We start from the raw sequence: 20808 nt of genomic DNA, 5'->3' as shown, positions 1-20808 counted from the left end.
CTTCTAGTTAGATACATGATCCAAAACTTCCCTTTCAATCAGATTCACACACATAATTCAGTGCTGTTAATTACACTCACAATAATGTGCTACCATCAGCTCTATCCATTTGCAAGGTCTTAGAATCCCTTCAAGTAGAAATTCTGCCCAAATTAAAGATCAGTTCTCCGTTCTCTATCCTCAGTCTATTTTGAGGTAACCTATATTCTAGATTATAATTTATGAATTTCCTTATTATAATTGGTTCATATTAGTAAGATCATACAATATTTGTCTTTTTGTATCTGGATCTGTATCTTATTCCACTCCACATAATGTCTTCAAGATTCATGCATAGTCTCTCATGCATCAGAACTTCACTCCTTACATACAGTTGTGTAAGCCACATTTTGTTTATCCATTCATCAGTTGATGGGCACTTGAATTAGCAATTGTGAATAATGCTGCTATGAACATCACTGTGCAAATGTCTGTTCACATCCTTGCTTTCAGTTCTTCCAGATATATATTTTATAGCAGGATTGTTGGATACTATGGCAGTTTTAGACTTAGCTTCCTGATGAATCACCAAACTCTCTTCCATAGTGGTACCATTTTACACCCTTTCCAGCAGAAAATGAATGTTCTCATTTCTCCACATCCATGTCAATGCTTCTAGTTTCCTTCATATTTAATAGTGATCATCTAGTAGGAAAATTTGATATCTTATTGTGATTTTGATTTACACTTCCCTAATAGCTAGTGATGTCAAGCAACTTTTGAAGTGTTTTTAGACATTTATATTCCATCTTTGCAAAAGTGTCTATCTTTGTTTTTTGCCCATTCTAAAAATTGGGTTGTTTGTGTTTTATTGTTGATTTGTGGGATATTTTGAAGAGATCCATTGCGTCTATATTTTCTTTCATTATCAGTTCTTAGGATGTAAAGTCTAAGGTTCCATTGCATATCACAAGATATTGAAGATGCTTCCCTACATTTTCTTCTAGAGGGGTTATGGTCTTGTCTTTTATATTTAGGTATTTGATACATTTTGAGTTGTTTTTTGCATAAGGTATAAGATATTGGTCCTCTTTCATTTTTTTGGATATAGATATAAAGTTCTACCAGCATCATTTGTTGAAGAGACCGTTCTTTCCCAGTTGAGTGGACTTGGCAGACTTGTTAATCTTTTTTTTTTTTTTTGGATGGGTAGGCAGCAGGAATTGAACCTAGGTCTCTGGCATGGCTGGTGAGAATTCTGCCACCAAGCCACTGCTGCCCCTCCCAACCATGTTAAATTTTAATTGTTCCTAAATGTGTGGGTCTACTTCTGAAGTCTTAATTTTATTTCATTGGTCAATATTTCTGTGTTTATATCAGTACCATGGTGTTTTTACAACTGTAACCTTTTAATATGCTTTAAAATCAGGAAATGTGTGTCCTCCAACTTTGTTCTTTTTTTTCAAGGTATTTCTTGTTTTTTGGGGCCCCTTACCCTTCCGATAAATTTGAAAATTTGTTTCTCAATCTCTGCAAAGTGGGTAATGGCTATTTTTATTGGTCATGTGCTGAATCTTTGCATTGAATGGGTAGGAATGATATCTTAATGATATTTCACCTTCCAGTCCATGAACACAGAATGTTCTTCCACTTATTTAGCACTTCTTTGATTCGTTTTAGCAATGTTTTATAATTTTTTATGTATAGATTCTTTATATCCTTCAATAAATTTATTCCTGATATTTGATTCTTTTAGTTGCTCTTGTAACTAGATTTTTTCCCCTTAATTTCCTCATTAGATTGCTCATTATAGTGTATAGCAACACTCTTGATTCTTGTGTGTTGATCTTGTACCCTACCAGTTTGCTCAACTTTTATCAGCTCTAGGAGTTTTGCTATAGATTTTTGGAGGACTTTCTAGGTATAGGTTAATGTCATCTGCAAATAGAGAAAGTCTTACTTCTCTTTTTCCAATTTGGATGACTTTTATTTCTTTTACTTGCCTAAGTGCTCTAGCTAGAACTTCTAGAACAATGTTGAATAACAGTGGTGACAGTGGGCATCCTTGTCTTACTTCATATCTTAGAAGGAAATCTTTTACACATCCACCGTTAAGAATTATGTTACCTGTGGGTTTTGTATATGCCTTTTATCATATTGAGGAACTTTGCTTATATTCCTATCTTTTGAAGTGCTTTTATCAAGAATGGGTGCTGGATTTTGCCAAATGCCTTTTCTTTGTCAATCGAGATAATCATTTGGGTTTTCCCATTCAATTTGTTGATGTGGTGTATTACATTAAATTATTTTATTGTGTTGGATCACCCTTACATACCCGGGATAAAACTCGCCTTATCATGGTGTGTAATTATTTTAATGTGTTGTTGAATTCAATTAGCAAGTATTTTGTTGGGAAATTTTGCATCTAGGCCTGTTGGAAAGAAATTGGTCTCTAATTTTCTTTTCTTGTACTGTCTTTATCTGGCCTTGGTATTAGTGTAATATTGACTTCATAGAATGGGTTAGGTACTATTCATTTCTTTTGAATTCTTTTGGAAGAGTTTGAGCAGAATTGATACTAATTCTTGGAACAATTGGTAGAATTCTCTAGTGAAGAGTCTTCTGGGCTTGGGCTTTACTTTGTGGGGTGTTTTGATGACTTAGTCAATCTCTTTACTTGTAATTGATCTGTTGAGGTTCTATTTCATCTACAGTCAGTGTAAGTTATTTGTGTGTTTCTAGGTATCTGCCTATATCATCTAAGTTGTGTAATATGTTGGTATACTGTTTTCATATTTATCCCCTTATGTTCCTTCTTATTTCTGTGTGATCAGTAGTAATGTCCCCACTCTCATTTCTGATTTTATTTATTTTCTCTTTCTATATTTTTCTTTGTCAATCTAGCTAAAGGTTTGTGAATTTTATTGATGTTCTCAAATAACCAACTTTTGGATTTGTTAATTCTTTCTCTTTTTTTATTCTCATTTCATTTATTTCTGCTCTCATCATTGTTATTTCTTTCCTTCTGCTTTCTGTTGGATTGGTTTACTGTTATTTTTCTAGTTCTTTCAAGTCTTTATAGGTGTTTAGAGCTATAAATTTCCCTCTCAGCATTGCCTTTGCTGCAGCTCACAAGTTTTCTTTTGATTTGGGCTCATTTTCATTGATCTCAAGTTATTTACTGATTTCTCTTGCAAGTTATTCTTTGACCCACTGACTACTTACAAGTGTGTTGTTTAACTTCCATATATTTGTGAATTTTCCAGTTCTCTGCCTATTAGTGATTTTCAGGTTTATTCTCTCATGATCAGAGAATGTGCTTTGTATAATTGCAATGGTCTTTAATTTATTGAGACTTGTTTTGTGACATAGCTTGTTATCTATCCTGTAGGACTATCCATTGACACTTGAGGAAAACGTATACTTCACTGTTTCGGGATGCAGTGTTCTCTCTATGTCTGATAGGTCTATTCATTTGTCATATTATTCAAGCTCTTTGCTTATTGATCCTATGTCTATACCTTATATCTACTGTTCTATCTATCTGTGTATATATGGTGTCTTAAAGTCTCTGACTATATTGTAGAGACGTTGATTTATTTCTTCAATGTTGCCAGTGTTTGTGTCATGTATCTTGGGGGACCCTGGCTAGGTGCATAAATGCTTAAGATTGTTATCGTCTTGATTAATTCACCCTTTTATTAATATATTGTCCTTATTTGTCTCATATGCATTTTGCATTTAAAGTCTATTTGTCTATTATTAGTATAGGTCTCCAAACTATTTTTGGTTAATATGTTTGCATGAAAAATTTTTTCAAGCTTTCACTTTCAACCCACTTGTGTCCTTGGGCATAAGGTGAGTCTCATGTAGACATAATACAGATGAACCATAATTTTTTATCATTCTGAAAATATGTGTCTTTTGGCTGTGGAGTTTAATCTGTTAACATTCAATATTAATACTATAAAGGCAGTACTTCTTTCAACCATTTTTCCCTCTGTTTTTTTTTACATCATATCTTATAATTTTATCTTTCTTTTTACACTTTCAAATACCCTGACTGATAATCTTCATTTTTACACTGTCCTCTAAGCCTCTCTCTCCTGTCTTTCTTTTCAGCCTACAGAACTCCCTTGCATTTCTTGTAGGGAATGTCTCTTGTTGACAAACTCTTTCAGTTTGTGTTTATCTGCGAATATTTTAAACTCTCCCTCATTTTTGAAGGGCAGTTTTACCAAATAAAGATTTCTTCACTGGCAGCTTTACTCTTTCAGTAGCTTCGATACATTATACCATTGCCTTCTTGCATCCTTGGTTCTGGTGAGAAATTGGCATTTAATTTTATTCTGGTTCCATTGTGTGTGATGAATCAGTTTTCTATTGCTGTTTCAGGACTCTCTTTACCTTTCATATTTGACATTCTAGTTAGTATTACCTTGGCATAGATCTATTAGGATTTATTCTGTTTGGAGTACATTGCATTTCTTGAACATGCATCTTTATGTTTTTCATAAAAGTTGGGAAATTTTCAGCCATTATTCTTCAACTATTCTTTCTACCCCTTTCCCCATCTCTTCTCCTTCTGGGACACCATGACATATATGTTTGTGTGCTTCTTGCTATCATTCAATTTCCTGAGACCCTGCTCAATTTTCCCCTTTCTTTCTTGAACTGTTGTTCTGTCTGTAAGATTTCAAATGTCCTACCTTTTGGTTTGCTGACTTTTTCTTCTGCCTGTTCAAACTGCTTTTGTATGCCTCTAGAATATTTTTCTCTCTTCTATTGTAACTTTCATTCCCAGAAGGTCTGTTATCTTTATTTTCATGCTTTCAAATTCTTTTTGGTGTTTACCCAGTGTCCTCTGAATATCCTACATCTATTTATTTATATTTTTCTTCATCTTCTTTAATTGATTCAGTTTTTTTAAGCATCTTTGATGAGTTGTTCCAAATTCTATGCAATATTTACTTATTCATCTCAAAATAATACTGGCTTGTTAAAACATTAGCTAAGAGAGTGAAAGCCCTACAACTATGTGATAACAATAGTAATAAGGATAATGAACATATCTAATAAATGTTAGGGCTGATTGTATAAAAGTAAATGTACTTGAATCTGATATGCATCATTGCTTTACTAATTGTGACATTATAAGAGGAATTCTACTCATTCTTATTTTAACAGAGTTTGGTTAAGAAACATGGTCAAAATTAATACATCTATGGATGGATGAATAAAACATATGGATTAAAAATAAATAAATAATGCGTAAACAAATGTTAAAATAAATTTAGTAGATTGAAATGCTAGTGATCAATGAAAGGGAGTAGTAAGGGGTTTAGAGAAAAATAGGGGAAACAAAGGCTAAAATGTATTGGGTAGATGGAAATATTAGCAGTCAATGAGAGGGAGGGGTAAGGGGTATGGTATGTATGAGTTTTTTTCTTTTTTCTGGATTGATGCAAATATTCTAAGAAATGATCATGATGATGATATTATGAGTTATTGAATATGTACAAAGAATGGAATGATCATATGGTAAGAATGTTTGTGTTCATATGTTGTTATGATTTTAAAAAATTAACACACCTGGCAGGAGAATCCAAATTCCGAATCCTGATTCAAATTTAAATAGTATTTGGCAACAAAATAGCAACAAGTAGTATATAATAACAGTATATAATGACCAGAATGAACAACCTAATTCTAGCTTAACAAAAGAAGATCACAGGATTAAAATCCATTTTCAGCAGGACATGTGTATTTAGGGAGCATTAAAAGAATGAAATAAATGTCCTTCTAGAGAAGGAATTTTTTCAAACTTTCATAAAAGGGAAACTCAGTAATTTTGAAAATACAAAGAAGAATTTCATTAGCATTTTTCTTTCTTTATGGGGACTATCATGTCAATGATCATGGACATAGTGTGTTGATCATCATCAATGCAAGAGCTTCCAACAATGGTTCATTCAACTCCTAATTGACTAATTTCACATAAAGTCACTCTAAAAATTGCTCATAATAGCAACTGAGCTAGAAACTAAGAACATTAATGAACTCTTTTCTGGAATCTAGGAAGAATTCCCTCTAAGAGGAGCACCTATAGCACATGACTACAAAATGGTCATCTCATGGTTTAACTTATGAAACAGAATGTTTTGAGAGGCAAGGACTAGAAAAAGGCTTTCACACATCCCTGTGGTAATTTCTAAACTGAAAGATCCTAAACCTGGGTCAACTTGAAAACTTTACTATCATACCCACTCAAATGCCAGGAAACTTTTTTTAGAACTGGGAGAGGCCTTTGCGATACCATAGTAATAAATATTCTCATCACACCAAATGATCCAGAGAATAATTAATAACCAATCACGACCAACAAATCCATGTGCTGTTTAAATTTCTGTTATATTCAGAAACATGGCTTGGGTGTGCACCTGTTCTTAGATTGTATGTCAGAGATAAAATTTATATTAGCATTCAAGTGAAAGTGAAGATGGTCGTGTACTGGTTGAAGACCAAACAACAAGCCTAGTGAGATCTTTGCATGATCAAAATTAAAATCAGGGAGGACAAATATGAAATTCAAAAACAAAATAAATAAAACCCTTCTTGGCTAAGAGGAGGGAAACTTAGATCATAGATAGAAAAAAAAGAAAAGAACCACATTAACATGAAACAATGTTAACAAGAACGATCTATCAATGAGCTGTTTTGTAGTATATAGCTAATGGACTCCTGTTTGTTTCCTAGGGTTACTGTAACAAAGTACTACAAATTAGGTGGCTTAAAAATACAGTACTTTACTATCTCAATTCTGGAGGCTAGAAATCCAAATCAAGACATCCACAGAGCCTTGCTTCTTTGAAGTTTATGGGTTTCTGTAGTGGCTTGCTGGTATTCCATGGCATAATGCAGCTTCTGCCTCTATCACATGGTGTCTTCTCTTTGTCTTTCTGTGTCTTATGAGGACACCAGTCTTCCAGTCAATCCATTTTAGCCTCATCTTAAATAATACCATATTTAAAGATCCTGTTTACAATTGGGGTCACATACATGAGACTCAGGATGAGGATTTGAACATATATTTTTTGGGGGATGTGGTTCAATCTGTAACAGGATCCAAGTGCAATTATCATAGGAAGATGCAATACTTTTCTTGTTCTTAGGATTTTGTATTCCTCTTCCCTCAAATGTGACATTGTTTGCCTTATTTTTCTATTGATTGATAAAATAAGTTGCCCACCTTATACTTGGGGATCATAATTATTTTTGCGATTCTAACTGATAAAGTATTTTCTGGAAATTTCTGAACTCTTATAATACCAAATATGGTTATGAGTCTAAATTAGGAGTAGGTTATCCATGCTACCATTGAAGACTGGGAAGTGTATAATCAAGCGAAGACATAACAAGTGGTGTTGAAATGCATTCCTGTCATCACACAGTGGCAACAATCTTACGCCCTCAGAAAATTTTGAGGGGATAAGTGTGAGCCCTTATTTAATTAATAGTTATTATTATAATTTCTGCCTTGACTTGGGGTCATCAAAATGTATCATGACAAAGTTAATTTATTAAATGCCTCCTGATATTAGCTTGCTGAAACATCCTGTGTGGCAGATGGCAGAGGACAGAAAGGGCAAACATGGGATATTGAATGCCTAGCTTATGAACATCTGGGTGGTTACAAAAAAAGAAAGAAAGAAAGGTAAATATATGTAGCTGTCATTAGCTCTTTTTCATATTAACATGACAAACTATATTTCCTTGCAAGTCAGCAAAGGGGATTTTTACTTTGATAGAATATATCATCAGATAAAACATTCCTCCTAGCATCAATCCTCCTTTTCCTATTACACCTGCACAGACAATTTACTTGCTGTACCCTCAGGCACTGAACAGCCTGTTGGTGATGGAAGTCATCAACATGTCCACAAGCACCATCTGTGCAGGAGCTAGGCTAATGAGCAAATAAGGAGAGACTGACAAGGGATTGGAGAAGTGAGAAAGGGGAAAGGGCAAGGTGATTGCATTTAACTAAATGTAATACAGAGGTTTGCCTTCATATAAAACACTGAATCTCAGAGACCTGATCAAAATGATAAAACGAGGAGCTTGAGGGCTCCATCCCCCCCACAGAAGCTTGAACAAATCACAAGAACTGGCAGAACCATCTTTCTCAGAGCTACAGAAAACAGTTAAAGATTTACAATAATAGGGCCAGTGAGAAAAGTTCTTTTTTTCAAGAAAAAGCCACCTTCAAAGCATTGACATCTTACGAATATTCAGTTCTCCAACACAAGAATACAGAATATCCTTCCATTCATTTTCATCTTTTTAATTTCACTTGGAATGTTTTGTAGTTTTATGTGCATAAATCCTCTAACATTGAATAAATTTATTCTGAGATATTTCAATGTTTTAGTTGCTATAGTAAATTGATTTTTTCTTGATTTCTTCTTCAGATTGTTCATTACCAGTGTATAGAATCACTCCTGATTTTTATATGTTGATGTGGTACCCCAAGCTCAATTTGCTCATTGGCTTCGATATCTTTCTTGTGTATTATTTAGGATTTTCCATATATAAAGTCATGTTATCTGCAAGTAGGGAAAGTTTTACTTCTTCCTTTACAAATTGGAAACATTTTATTTCTCATCGTTGAATAACAGTAGTGACAATAGGGATACTTGTTGTCTTGTTTCATATCTTAGAGGAAAAATTTTCATTCTTTCACTATTGAGGATGATGTTAATAGTGGGTTTTTCATAAATGCCCTTTGTTATGTTGAGGATGTTTCCTTATATTCCCAGTTTTCTAAATGTTTTTATCAAGAAGGGGTGTTGAATTTTTATCAAATAACTTTTCTGTGTCGATTAAGAGGATCATATTTTCTTCCCTTTTGTTCTTTTAATATGCTATAGGGCATTATTTGAATTTCTTATTTTGAACCACCCTTTCACACCTGGGATAAATCCCACTTGGTCATGGTGTACAATTCTTTTTAATTCATTGTTAGAGTCAGTTTGCTAGTATTGTGTTGAGTATTTCTGCTTCTATAATCATGGGAGGTATTGGTCTGTAATTTTATTTTCTTTTAGCCTCTCTCTTTTGGTGTTAGGGTGATGTAGACTTCATCCAGTAGGTTAGGTAGTGTTTTCCCTTCTTCAAATTTTGGAGGAGTTTGAGCAGAATTGGTATTAATTGTTTTTGGGATGTTTGGTAGAATTCATCTGTGGAGCCATCTGATCCTGGGCTTTTCTTTTTCTGGGAGGTTTTGATTATGGATTTATATTCTTTACTTTTAACTGGTCTGTTGAGATCCCCTATTTCTTCAAAAGTCAGTGTAGCATTGTTTATTTCTAGGAGTTTGTCCATTTCATCTAGGTTGTCTGATGTGTTAGAACACCTATGGGAGGATATTTAACAAAAAAGTGTTTTGAAATTCATTCCTTCAATTATTTGATAAATGTTTATAGGATGACAGTGACTCCATTAAGCTGGACTCCATTAAGCTGGACTACAGGAACACAATGCTAAATCCCAACATGTGTGATACGAATTTCCAAGAAACTTTCAGTCTACATAATCAAATAATCACGTGGAAACATGTTTAATGACCACATGTGATGAGGGTTGTCAAGCTTCATCCCTTCTCCCCTGCCCTGCCCCCCAATTAAATTCTTTCAATGACTTACCAGATTACTTAGGATAAAGAAATTGGATCTTTAACCCTCTACATCAAGTCTTCATAACCTGATAGTTACTGCCCAGCAATTTTTGTCCCTGCACTTGGGCCACACTAGACTTGTTAAAATTTTCAAAGTCTTACCCTGATGTTCACCAATAAGCTACAGATGATTGAAAACCTTCTTCTTCTGCCCCTTTGCCTGTGTCTCCTAAGACAAAGTTACACTCCCTCATCTTTCTGGTTAACTCAAGCTCTTAATCTTCTCTGATCCTTCTGGATAGCCCAAGCTCCTTGGTTATAAGATTCTTCAAGAACACTTATCTTAGGCTTAATTAAGCATCCATTTGTTGAAGTATAGTTCCGTGACATAAGCTCCATGAGACATGGGACCATGCTGGTTTGTGCTCACTGATTTATCTTCAGTGACTAGCCTAGGGCCAAGTACATGCAGTGATTAATCAATCGTTAATGAACTAGTGCACATGTACTTGAATAAATGAATGCACAAATGAATTATCTAGAACACATTAGGAAAGGAGCTCTACATTGTCAAATACTTATGAACCATCAAATAGTGAAAATTCCTACTGTATTCAGTGATGTGGCTTAAACAAATATTGGAAATGCTATATATTTTGCATTTTTTGGAATATTATATTTATTAGCATTTTAAGGGTAGTAGGGAATACTGTGGTAACAGTACTTATTTAACATCTTTAGTGCAATGATTTCAGCATTAGTTTTCAGAACCCTCTTGTCCATACTACAAATCAACTTCACAAACAACTACTTTTCTGCTGAAAAGTAGTTAGGAAGCAGTACCTTAAAACATGCGATGTTCCTTTAGCACTTAACACCTAAATCTTTGACATAGAAGTGTCCCTCTCACCCACATTTCACAGGTCTTGAATTCAGCACAGAGAAATATAATTCAACATGTGCCCAGAGGACTAATAAACTGCCCTAATAACTTCCAAACTCTCTTATTCTTCTCTCAGACACTTTACTCAACTTTGACAGTGTCACTAGTATGCCATTCTCTCCCTACCTTACCTGGGCTTCCACCTGTACGCAACTGAAACAAATTGCTTACCTCTGTAACAGTTTTTTTTTCACAACACTGAAATGTTACTGTAAAGGCAGGGCTTTTTTTTTTTTCCTCAGCTAGTATAGTGATAGTATGAAGAAGCCTAAAAAAATTAATTTTTTAATTGACTGTGTTAATTAACCCTCTGTTTACCTCTCTATCTTTGGGAGCACTGTATCGCCAACACTAAGCACAGGCCTGTCACAGAGCAAACACTGAACACGAAATAAATGTGAATTGGGCCTGACATAAGAACAATGCAATCAATTTTTTCAGGTAGTATAGGTACCTTATTGCTTAGTTATTGCCCTTCAATAAAGAAACGAGAGCAGATTTACCACAAACTATGTTTTGATCCTTCAAAGAAAATTCTTGATATATTTTGGTGTAATATATGCTCTTCTCTAGGGTAGTTCTGTTATGTAGGGTAGTTTTATGGTTTTGTACTAATTAATAAATACTACTCAGATTACATAGTTCCTATGTGAATCCTCAAATAAATAGCTGACTAACTATGTATGGATACAGCTATAAGGTAAGAAAAAAGAATTTTAAACGGCAGTGTTTATAAATGGATCTCTTATCTAAGCAGGAGTTGGCTGAGAGGAGATAATTGTGGACCCACATAGATCTTTTTCTGGTCCATCTTCCAGTCTCCCATTCTGCTGCTAGTTGAATCTCTTTTACTTAGGGGACCACTCTGGTTGGTTCTCAGCCCATGAATAATCAGATGAAACTGACATCACTCATCTTTTTTTTTTCACTTAGAGTGGGAAGATAACAAGACCTTGTCAAACAGAACTGATATGATTTTTTCCCCAGGCACTTTTTTTTTTTTAACTAAGAAGAGGCTGTCTTTTATCTATAATGTTGCTTATAATATTGGTGTAGCCTCAGAGCTATTGACAACCATCTTGCTAGATTCAGAGAGATCCTGTCTGAGAATGGAACCAATGTAGAAGACAGCTAAGTTCAGAGAGGAAAAGGGGAGATGCAGAGAAGGGGAGAGGAGAGAGATTATGAAAGAGAAACATAAAGAACAAGAATTGATGAAGCCATTTGAACCCCTGGGTTAGAAATGTCCCTTGGACTTTTCAGTTCCATAGGCAATAGATCACACATTTCATTTATTTTTTCTTTTGCATAAGTACTTCGAGTTGGGTTTCTACCACTTGCAAGTGAAGAAGCTCTAAGACAAAAGATAAATATCATACAAGGTTGTTCACAGAGAATGTTGACCAAATTTTCTTTCTTCATCGTAGAAAGATGGGATAATTTCTTGTTAAGGCTTAAGAAATACTTGCATGTAAATACAATCTAGCATAAACTATAAATGTTTTGAAGGATGTTTTAGAGCCTTTTTCCTTAAATATCCTAGGGATTATATACAAACCAGTGTGCCTGTGGTGAACTAGGAAGTGATTTTGGTAATATCTACTTCTTATTTTGCTATAGTCAAGAACAGTTACTTTCTGATTCATCCATTCATGAAAAGATTGGGAGATAAAGATTAAAGCATAACAGTATTTAAATCTTGCTGCTTCTATTTACTAATTTTATGACCTTGTCTTTTCTAAGGCTCATTTCCCTCATATAAATAACGGGTCTATAATGTATACTTATTTTTACACATAGATATTCAAATTTTTCCTGAAGAAATGAATAATTATTATAAGAATTAGATGAGCTAATCTAAATAGAATGATTAGTATGGAGACTTGAGCATAATTGGTTCAATAAAAGGTAGCTATTATTATCTATAATTGCCTCTTTTCTATAAGTTATTTCATATCTACCAATATACATGCATTTAAGTTATGAACAGTCTAAAAAAATTATGAACATACCATTTTGTGATGAATACCATTTTGTTCTACTCAGTATATGATAAATTTGAAGTGATATAAGATTAAAATGACACAATTAATCTTTTCAAGGTGATTACTAACAAATAGAAAGAGTAAATACATAGATAAATATGATTCAATCTCTAAGTGCTTACTTAAATACATTGTTGTATCATATATTGAGTTCCTAAAGGAAGAGAGATTACTAGATGGAAGAAGTATTTGAAGTGGATGCTGAAATAAATGAATCAGTATTTGCCTAGTCTGAAGGCAAGAGAAGTCCTAGGTGGGGCTGTGGCACATACTTGGGGGGAAAAAGTGTAGCTCACTAGAGTGAAATGAAAGAGTCCTTGATAGGACAAGGTAGGTAAAACACTTTTGTCCTATCAAGAAATCAATGGAAGAGTCCTAAAATGTTCAAGCTTTAAAGCATAAACTAATGCAGGGCAAAGTTTCCAAAGTCTTGTCCAAGGCATACATTATCGTCACCTTCTATTTTGATTAAAAATGAGAAGTTATATCAGAAAATATTTTGGGAATCATCTTGTAAGCAACTCCACCTCTTTGTTCATACTCCTCTAGAAATTTGTATCAATTTCCAATTTACATCTCTTTTTGGGAGTATTGAGTCATGGCCCACAAAAAGGCATGTTCAAGTCCAACCCAAGATCATGTGTATACGAACCCATTTGTAATTAGGACTTTTGAAAATGTTATTAAATTAAAGTGGACCCAAATGAATGAGGATGGAATTTAATCCAATATGGTGAAATGCTTGTAAGCAAAGGAAGTTGGATATAGAGAGGAAGCCACAGGAGTAGCCAGAAGTTAGAAGGGACTGGAACCCAATAGAAAGAAGAGATATTGCCATGTACATTGCCACGTGATGGAAAAGCTAAGGAACACCACAGACTAAGACCAGGCAGAGCATATTGACCCCATGAGAAGGTAAGCCTTGTAGCCACTGAAATCATTAGCAAATCTATTCCTGCTACTAAGCCAACCCATCATTTAGCAGCAGGGAGACTACGCATTTTTCATATATCAAGGAAACACTTGATTTATAAAACATATACGTTTGTCTGTCCTGATAATCTTTTGAAATTTGAAATTACATATCAGAATAATTAATGTTATCTACTGATACTTCTCAAAGGCTTATTTTTTTTAAAATTTCATATGATTTGCCCTCTATGTGCTTCAAACTGCATTTTCCACCCCAAATTCACATCATCAACTTAAAGTCCTCTTCCGATTCTCCTTAACATCCCTCAGATTCCACTTATTTTCTCACTCTGTTTGGCAGCTAACTAGATCATCACAAATAAGAAAATGATAGTAAGCTTAAGATAATCTTTCTAGACTACAGTTTATCAAAAACTCTAATGTTAAATACATGGGTTTTATATGAAACACTTTAGGCATTCTGTATTGCTCATCAATTTCTCCCATTCTGCACTGTATTTCCCATCTTTTTCCATTTGCACACATTAAAGCATCAGATTTGCATAAAATAATCCAAGTTGGAACTGACCAAATCAACTAGCATAAATAACAAAAAATGCTTCTGTCTCCTTTATACACCATCAGATTGAAAATATTTGGTGATAAGGGAGAAGCAGCAGGTAATGGATGGAAGAAAAGTAGAAATGAAACACTGCTGCACTTCTTAACACCCTCATCTCATCTTTGCCAAGGCTTAACACTTGTTACCATTGGAATAGTGACTGGGATGGTGAATATTTATGTATTTTGGTTTTGTTCTCCATGACTTCATTATTTATCATGAAAACAGTGGAAATATATTAGGAGAGACTAATTATGAAATATGTGTCTGCTTTAATGTCTTCTAGCTGAAGTCTATGAAAGGGGAATTACTTGTACATTTTGAGAATTCCAAATGAGTTGCACAAGGATCTAAACAACAACCTATAGCAGGAACAACGTACATGGTTGAAAACCTCTTTGACAAACAACCAAGAAACATGCACTTTTGCACACATCAGTAACAGATAAGGACAGATGTCGGACTGGTTTTTACTGGAAGGCGACTGCCCGGGGAGACAATCCCACTGGTCAGGTGGGAAGTGGGTCTGCAAAGGCATTACAGTAGGCACTGCAATAAATCAGATAACATCTCTTCTTTCTGGAAGAAGGCCAAGCTACCCTCAAAGATGTTAGGAACAGCTCCCTGCTAGTGCAGGGAGAGAGGGTACATTTCAGTCATTTTCCCCAACAGCCCACAGAGTCAGCATTTTTGGTACAGGAAGCTGTGAGTTGTAATAACTTCCTGCTGAAGTTACAAAGGAGAAATAAAATGCCAAAGATCTTTCCAGCCAATCCTGACACTGCTGGGAAACATGTTCTGGGTCACAATTCATCTAGTGAAGTCTGTCTTGATGCTCACTTTCTTCTCCTTTCTTCCCTACTTTCATGCAAAGCAGATGATCTTATTTTTCGCATTTGGGTGAAGGATGACATTATAAATAAATCAAAGCTTTCAGCATGGTATTCATCAACAGAAGCAATGATCTATGGAGTGAAATGGAATCCTAGGTAACTTGTACGTGTGAACAATCCACCTGGCTGACATTGAAGGATAAGCAGGGAAGATCCATACCACATCATTGGCTACATAGTACTATGGAAAAAATCATAGGCTTTATTAGCTAACTAATTTGGATTCAAGGCATAGGCTTACTATTAATTAACTGTGTGAACTTGGGTGAACTTTCCAAGTCTTGGGTGTCACAATAAAATACAGATGGTACTTCTAGTACTTCTTTCTCATATTGTTATGACTCCACAATGGGATAATGTAAAGATACCATATTTATTTCCTCTTGCCACTGTAATATATTAGTAGGTTAAAACTATATCAATTTACTGTCTTGCAGTTCTGGAGGTCAGAAGACTGTAATAAGTCTTAGAGGACTAAAATCAGGGTGTCAGTAGAGCTGGTTCCTCTGGAAGCTCTAGGGGGAAATCTGTTTGCAGCTTCCAGCTTCTGGAGGCTTCCTGCATTCTTTGGCTCATGGCCTCATCATCTGCCTCTGTCACCACATTGTCTTCTTCCCTCTCTTAGCTCCTTCCTCCTTTTTAGAAGAGCCCTTGTGACTACATTGGGCCCACCAGGAAAATCTCCTCACTGCAAGATCATTAATCACATTTGCAAAGTTCCATTTGCTACATGAAATTACATATTCATAAGTTCCAAGAGCAGGACTTGGGCATCTTTGGGAGACCATTATCCATCCTATCACAGATACCTAGAAAAAGAACTGGCACAAAGAAGCTTGAAAAATATTGGTCTCTGTATCCTCTTATCCTATTAGAATGGGAAGTAAGCTGGTCCTAGTTGCTATTTTCCCCAGTTTTTTTTTTTTTTATCACCTTTAACTATCTGCTTAGAATCCCAAAAGAAAATGCTGAAGGAAGCCTCTAAGAGTAAAATGAAAAACACTCAAAATTTATAAGAAAGCAAAAGTATCAAACTTATAAAAGCTATAAGTTTATACTTATATGTTTCTTTCCTCCTTTGGTGAGTATTTAGGGTCTGGTGTATTGTTTAATTTATCTGAGTTATGTGTAGGTAATATCAAAGGTGAAAAAACAAATTGTGTTATCAAATTTAAATGCAGAACTCTCATGAGTGGAGAGGAATTTTCCACTCAATGTTTCAAGAAACTAGTTACAAAAAAATCACTCCATTTTTTGAAAATGTTTATGAGAATGAGAGATTTTTTTTTCTATAGTATGTGAGAATTTGGGCTTTATGATATGAGGGAGTTGGAACTGCTAGGTATTTTCAGCCTCTGATTTAATATTCTTTCAAATTGCACTGACATCATAATCATTTATCTTCAAGGAAAGCAGAGGGAGGCCAAAATTGTTTCAATTTCACTCTGTTTTAATGGTAGATTCCTATCCTTTTGCTGAGGTCTGCTATAAAGTGATCATTCATGCTGCCATCACATGAAATGATCCAACTAAATCAAAATATTTTTCATAGGGGAGTAGCCTAGGGAAGCGAAAAGAAACAGCATGCTGGACTTCTCATGCTGGGCTAGTTTTGGATGGCCTTCTTCAAGTATCAATTTAAACCTAACTTGTACAACAAAGCTTTTTGCAATTAGGCAGAAAGATAGCAGAGCCCCACACATACTTATCAAAAGTAGCCTGCTCACCACACCAGAATTAACTGTATTAAATATAGAGTTTGTTCTCCATATCATAGCTGCTTTCAGGGGCATGCATGATTCATTAGTTCACTCATTCATTTAGTTATTCATTGCTTCAGCAAAGATCTTTGGTAAACCAATTACTCATTCAGTCATTCAGTTTTTCATTTCTCCATCTACTTAGCAGTCTATTTATAGATTCATTCATCTGCTCATTCAAACACACCAGAGTAGAAGTAGAATGTTTTGCTGATGATCCACTGATGATTGTTTAAAATATAGGTAGGAAAGTTGTAATAACAGGGAGCAGAATACAGAATCTTGGGGTAACTACTTCAGATCATCAAAATATGTGTGTCTGCAAACTCAGCTAGCTATTATATCCTTGGTGACTAAAATAGAACCTTGGTGAAAAATTTGTTCTCAGAGTTTGTGCTACATGTATTAATCCACGATCAATGAATAATTATGCTCATAGGTCCAGAAAAATATGGATTCTTGCCAACCAACTTATTTTTACTTAGTCAACAACACTTCAAAAGTCTTTTATGGCACCATGTCATACTGCTTTGGCTACTGAAGTGTGAACATTAAATCTTGTTCAAAAATAGGGGCAGCACAACTTTCCTGGGCCCTGAGCAAGGTAAGGTTAACTATCAGTAAAATGAACCATAACAGCCTTTTGCTTTCAAAGGCAGTCTTCACCATAATGATATCTTAGAAGAACCTTGTCTTTTTAGTTCTGATGTTCCTAATCTCACCACTATTCGCATTTTTGAGACTGCTTCTCTCCCATCCCAATCTACCCAACTTCTCCAACCAAAATCTTTCTGCTGTTCCTCAATATCCAGAGTTTTCCGTGAAATTTCTTCATCTTTCAGATATTTTCAACTTCCTTTCTTTACTCTTAACTCCAGAAGCCTTTTTTCCTTGCCTCTCATCCTTTCAGGATTCCCTAAGGGAAGTATAACTAATAAGATCATTTTGAGTAGTTGATTTATCATTCCCCTCCCTGTCCTTCATATGCAGTCATCTAAAAGCTTGTTAGAGCTAGGATTATCTTTTATGATTTGATTTCTCCCATCGGTCTGACTCAAATGTTGAATAGATGAATACATGAACAGATTGTTTGAAAGCCTTTATAATATGTGGTCAGATACCTCTATGACAATGTGCCATTGTGCTATAGATTTTCTGGCTTTCTGGAAACCCCTGAACCTCTGATATTAGAGGCTCCCATCCCCACCTCTGCCTTGCTCCTCAGTTCATCTCATTTGCATGAAACACTTGAACTTCTGTGTGAGGTTCTCAGTGGCTTTTAACAAAGGGAAGTGATAAAAGCTATTTTATTGAGGATGAGAAGTTGTAATCCTACTTTTAGAATAGGAAAGCAATCTTGTAAAGCAAATGAGAGCCCAGACTGGGGGTGAGGAGGCAAAGTTTGAATTCCTGGGAATAATAGCATTGTATAAATATAAATAGTACCCCAGACGCTAACTAAATCCTCATAATAACCCTACATATTTATCATATTACCATTATGAGACTCTGTCCAAGGTCACAGAGCAAATAAGATGTGGGGACAGAAATAGGACCCAGGTATTTGACTCTAGGCACTGTTTTCTACACCATTAGGTAATATGGCCTTAGAAAGAGAAAATAGAATAACGTGATTACCATGGCTGTACATATATGCAATATGAGTGTCTGCATGGGTTATGTGAGAATAAATTATAAGGAGACAAGGTAAAGCTGTAAATTCTAAACATGTTTCCATGTTTTTGGTCAAGCTAGCATAAGAAAAATCTTACTCCAAAGATTTACAGGTCTGAGTCAGAGAAAAAAAAATGATTGACTTCTAATGAGCTTGGTTTTGAAACTTTGCCATCACCCTTGACTTTGGGGTGGATATGATAAAGGGGGAACCTATTCCATTTGGAAAGCAAGGAATAAATTATGGAGAACCAATTAATCACTCTGAATTTGAGGTTTTAAATATTTGTCTTGGCTAGTCCTAGCCTTAAAAACTTTTTTTAGAGGCTTGCTTTTAAGTCTTGACAAGTATATTTACCTAGAAAAGACTATAGTTATTTTCAAGTGAGGTCCTCTCATATAGGATAAGAGATAACAAACCAAAAGAAATAATTACTAAATCATTTTTCACCAGTTCTCTTCCTGCAAATTAAGCATGTGTGTGTGTGTGTGTCTGTGTGTGTGTGTGTGTGTGTGTTTGTGTGTGCGCATGATTCATCTGGTACAATTGTCTAAGGTTTTTGTTCTGCTGTAGAAGCTGAGGAATGTGTTGAGTTTGGGAATTCCTTTCATGTGGAATGAATCCAGTTTCTCAAGATACACTTGATAGAAACACCTAAATACAGTGGTTTCTATGACTATGACAAAGGCTTGTTGGGTCAAGACATAGCTGACATAAATTCTATTTTAATTATTTTAAATGTATTTTCCCATAGCTAATAACTTGCTAAATGGTCTTCAATACTTTCTGCTTTGGGGCACCAAGCAATTTTTTTTTATTCCTTTGTTTCAATATCACTTGGTATGAACATTTTACTATTTTTGTCTTAATGGAACGCCATTAAGACATAAACTATTTCACAGTAATTTTTATGTTGTTGGCACCTATTGAACCCGGTCATCAATGAAATGGTTGCTGAGTAAAGAGATCCCTGAATGAAGGAATACATGAATGAAATGCTTTTGTCTACATTTAGAGTTAAATTAATAACTTTTTATGAGATGCATTGGCCCCCCAATTTTTTGTTCCCATTTCAGATGTATATTAATGGTATAAATATGCAATACTCATTGTTGAAGATATAAAATATTTGTATTTGCTATTTCATAGGTGATCAGAAGAAGTGATAAAGAGATTAATTAGGGGCCACTGTACATGCATTAGAGGTGGATTGTGATGGATTTAGTCAGAAGAAATTGGATTAGGATTCTATTTTGATTTCATTTCTTTACTACATTTATTTTCTTTGATTCTGATTTTTAAGATCCCATCACTTCTCTCCTCAAAACCTCCCAGTGGCTTCCAATTGGATCTATAACAAGATCCTAACTCTTTAACATGGCTTAGGAAACCACACAATCTGTCCCTGCCCACACCATTTTCTTTATCTGATTCCACATCACTCCTCTACTTCACATTCTTCTCTCAGGGTCTTTGCACCAGCTATACCTGGAATTCACCTCTCTCCCATCCTCATTTCATTGGATTCCTCTCCACATTAAGGTTTCATCCTTATTAATTCTTAATCAAGGCTTTTTTTAAAAAACACTGAATCTAAATAGATATCCTGGTACTTAGGATCATATCATTCTACATCAATTCTCTGCATAATGCTTCCTATGCTGTAGATGGCATATTTAAGCCTTCAAGCTGAGAGTCCCAGCTAAGCGTGTGTGGTCCTCAGATATCTTAATTGTAGTACTAGATATGCAGGTAAAAAAACACCTTGGAAATGTTTTCCCAAGCCTCACTGGTTCTATCCCTTGCCATTCAAATCATTCCAGGTGAGATCCCAGGCTTCGTGGATCAAAGAGCCATCTCTACCCTGCCTTTTCAGAACTCCTGAAGAACAGACTTGCTGCATTTACTATACTGCAGTAGATAAAGAAAACATCTACTCACTGATCACAATCTGAGATTATCTTCTTATTTGCTTGCTTTTAAAATTCTCCACTTTCCCACCAGATAAATTACACGATGGAGTGAATTTCGTTTTCTTTACTGCTGTTTCCCTTTACCAGTACCTGACACATAGTAAGTGATTCACAAACTTAGGCTGAATAAATAAACTTTGTTAACTGAGCTGGATATTTTCTCAGTTTTTGATCTCATCAAATCTACATGACAATTCTGTGTATTATCCCCATTTTACAAAGAAACTGTACCTTAGGAGAATTACACAGTTTTCCTGGGTTTTAGAGCTAACATGTTACATAATTAAGATTTTTAATTAAAATTTTAATTCTAATTTGGGTTCTTTCATC

General features: G+C 35.0%; 1 long non-coding RNA gene across 2 annotated transcripts in view; it reads left to right on the top strand.

Annotated features, from left to right (window-relative positions):
• Nucleotides 1-20589, top strand: part of LOC143663500 (uncharacterized) — a 143025-nt gene extending 122436 nt beyond the window's left edge. For both annotated transcript variants that reach the window (XR_013165969.1, XR_013165967.1), the window contains one exon: nt 20329-20589. This is a non-coding gene — a long non-coding RNA (uncharacterized LOC143663500). The remainder of the gene's footprint in view (nt 1-20328) is intronic.
• Nucleotides 20590-20808: the final 219 nt, after the last annotated feature.

Source organism: Tamandua tetradactyla, chromosome 19 (assembly GCF_023851605.1).
Source record: "Tamandua tetradactyla isolate mTamTet1 chromosome 19, mTamTet1.pri, whole genome shotgun sequence".
Classification (NCBI taxonomy): domain Eukaryota; kingdom Metazoa; phylum Chordata; class Mammalia; order Pilosa; family Myrmecophagidae; genus Tamandua; species Tamandua tetradactyla.
Note: the sequence above shows the minus strand (reverse complement) of the source record. Positions and strands in the feature narration are given on the sequence as shown.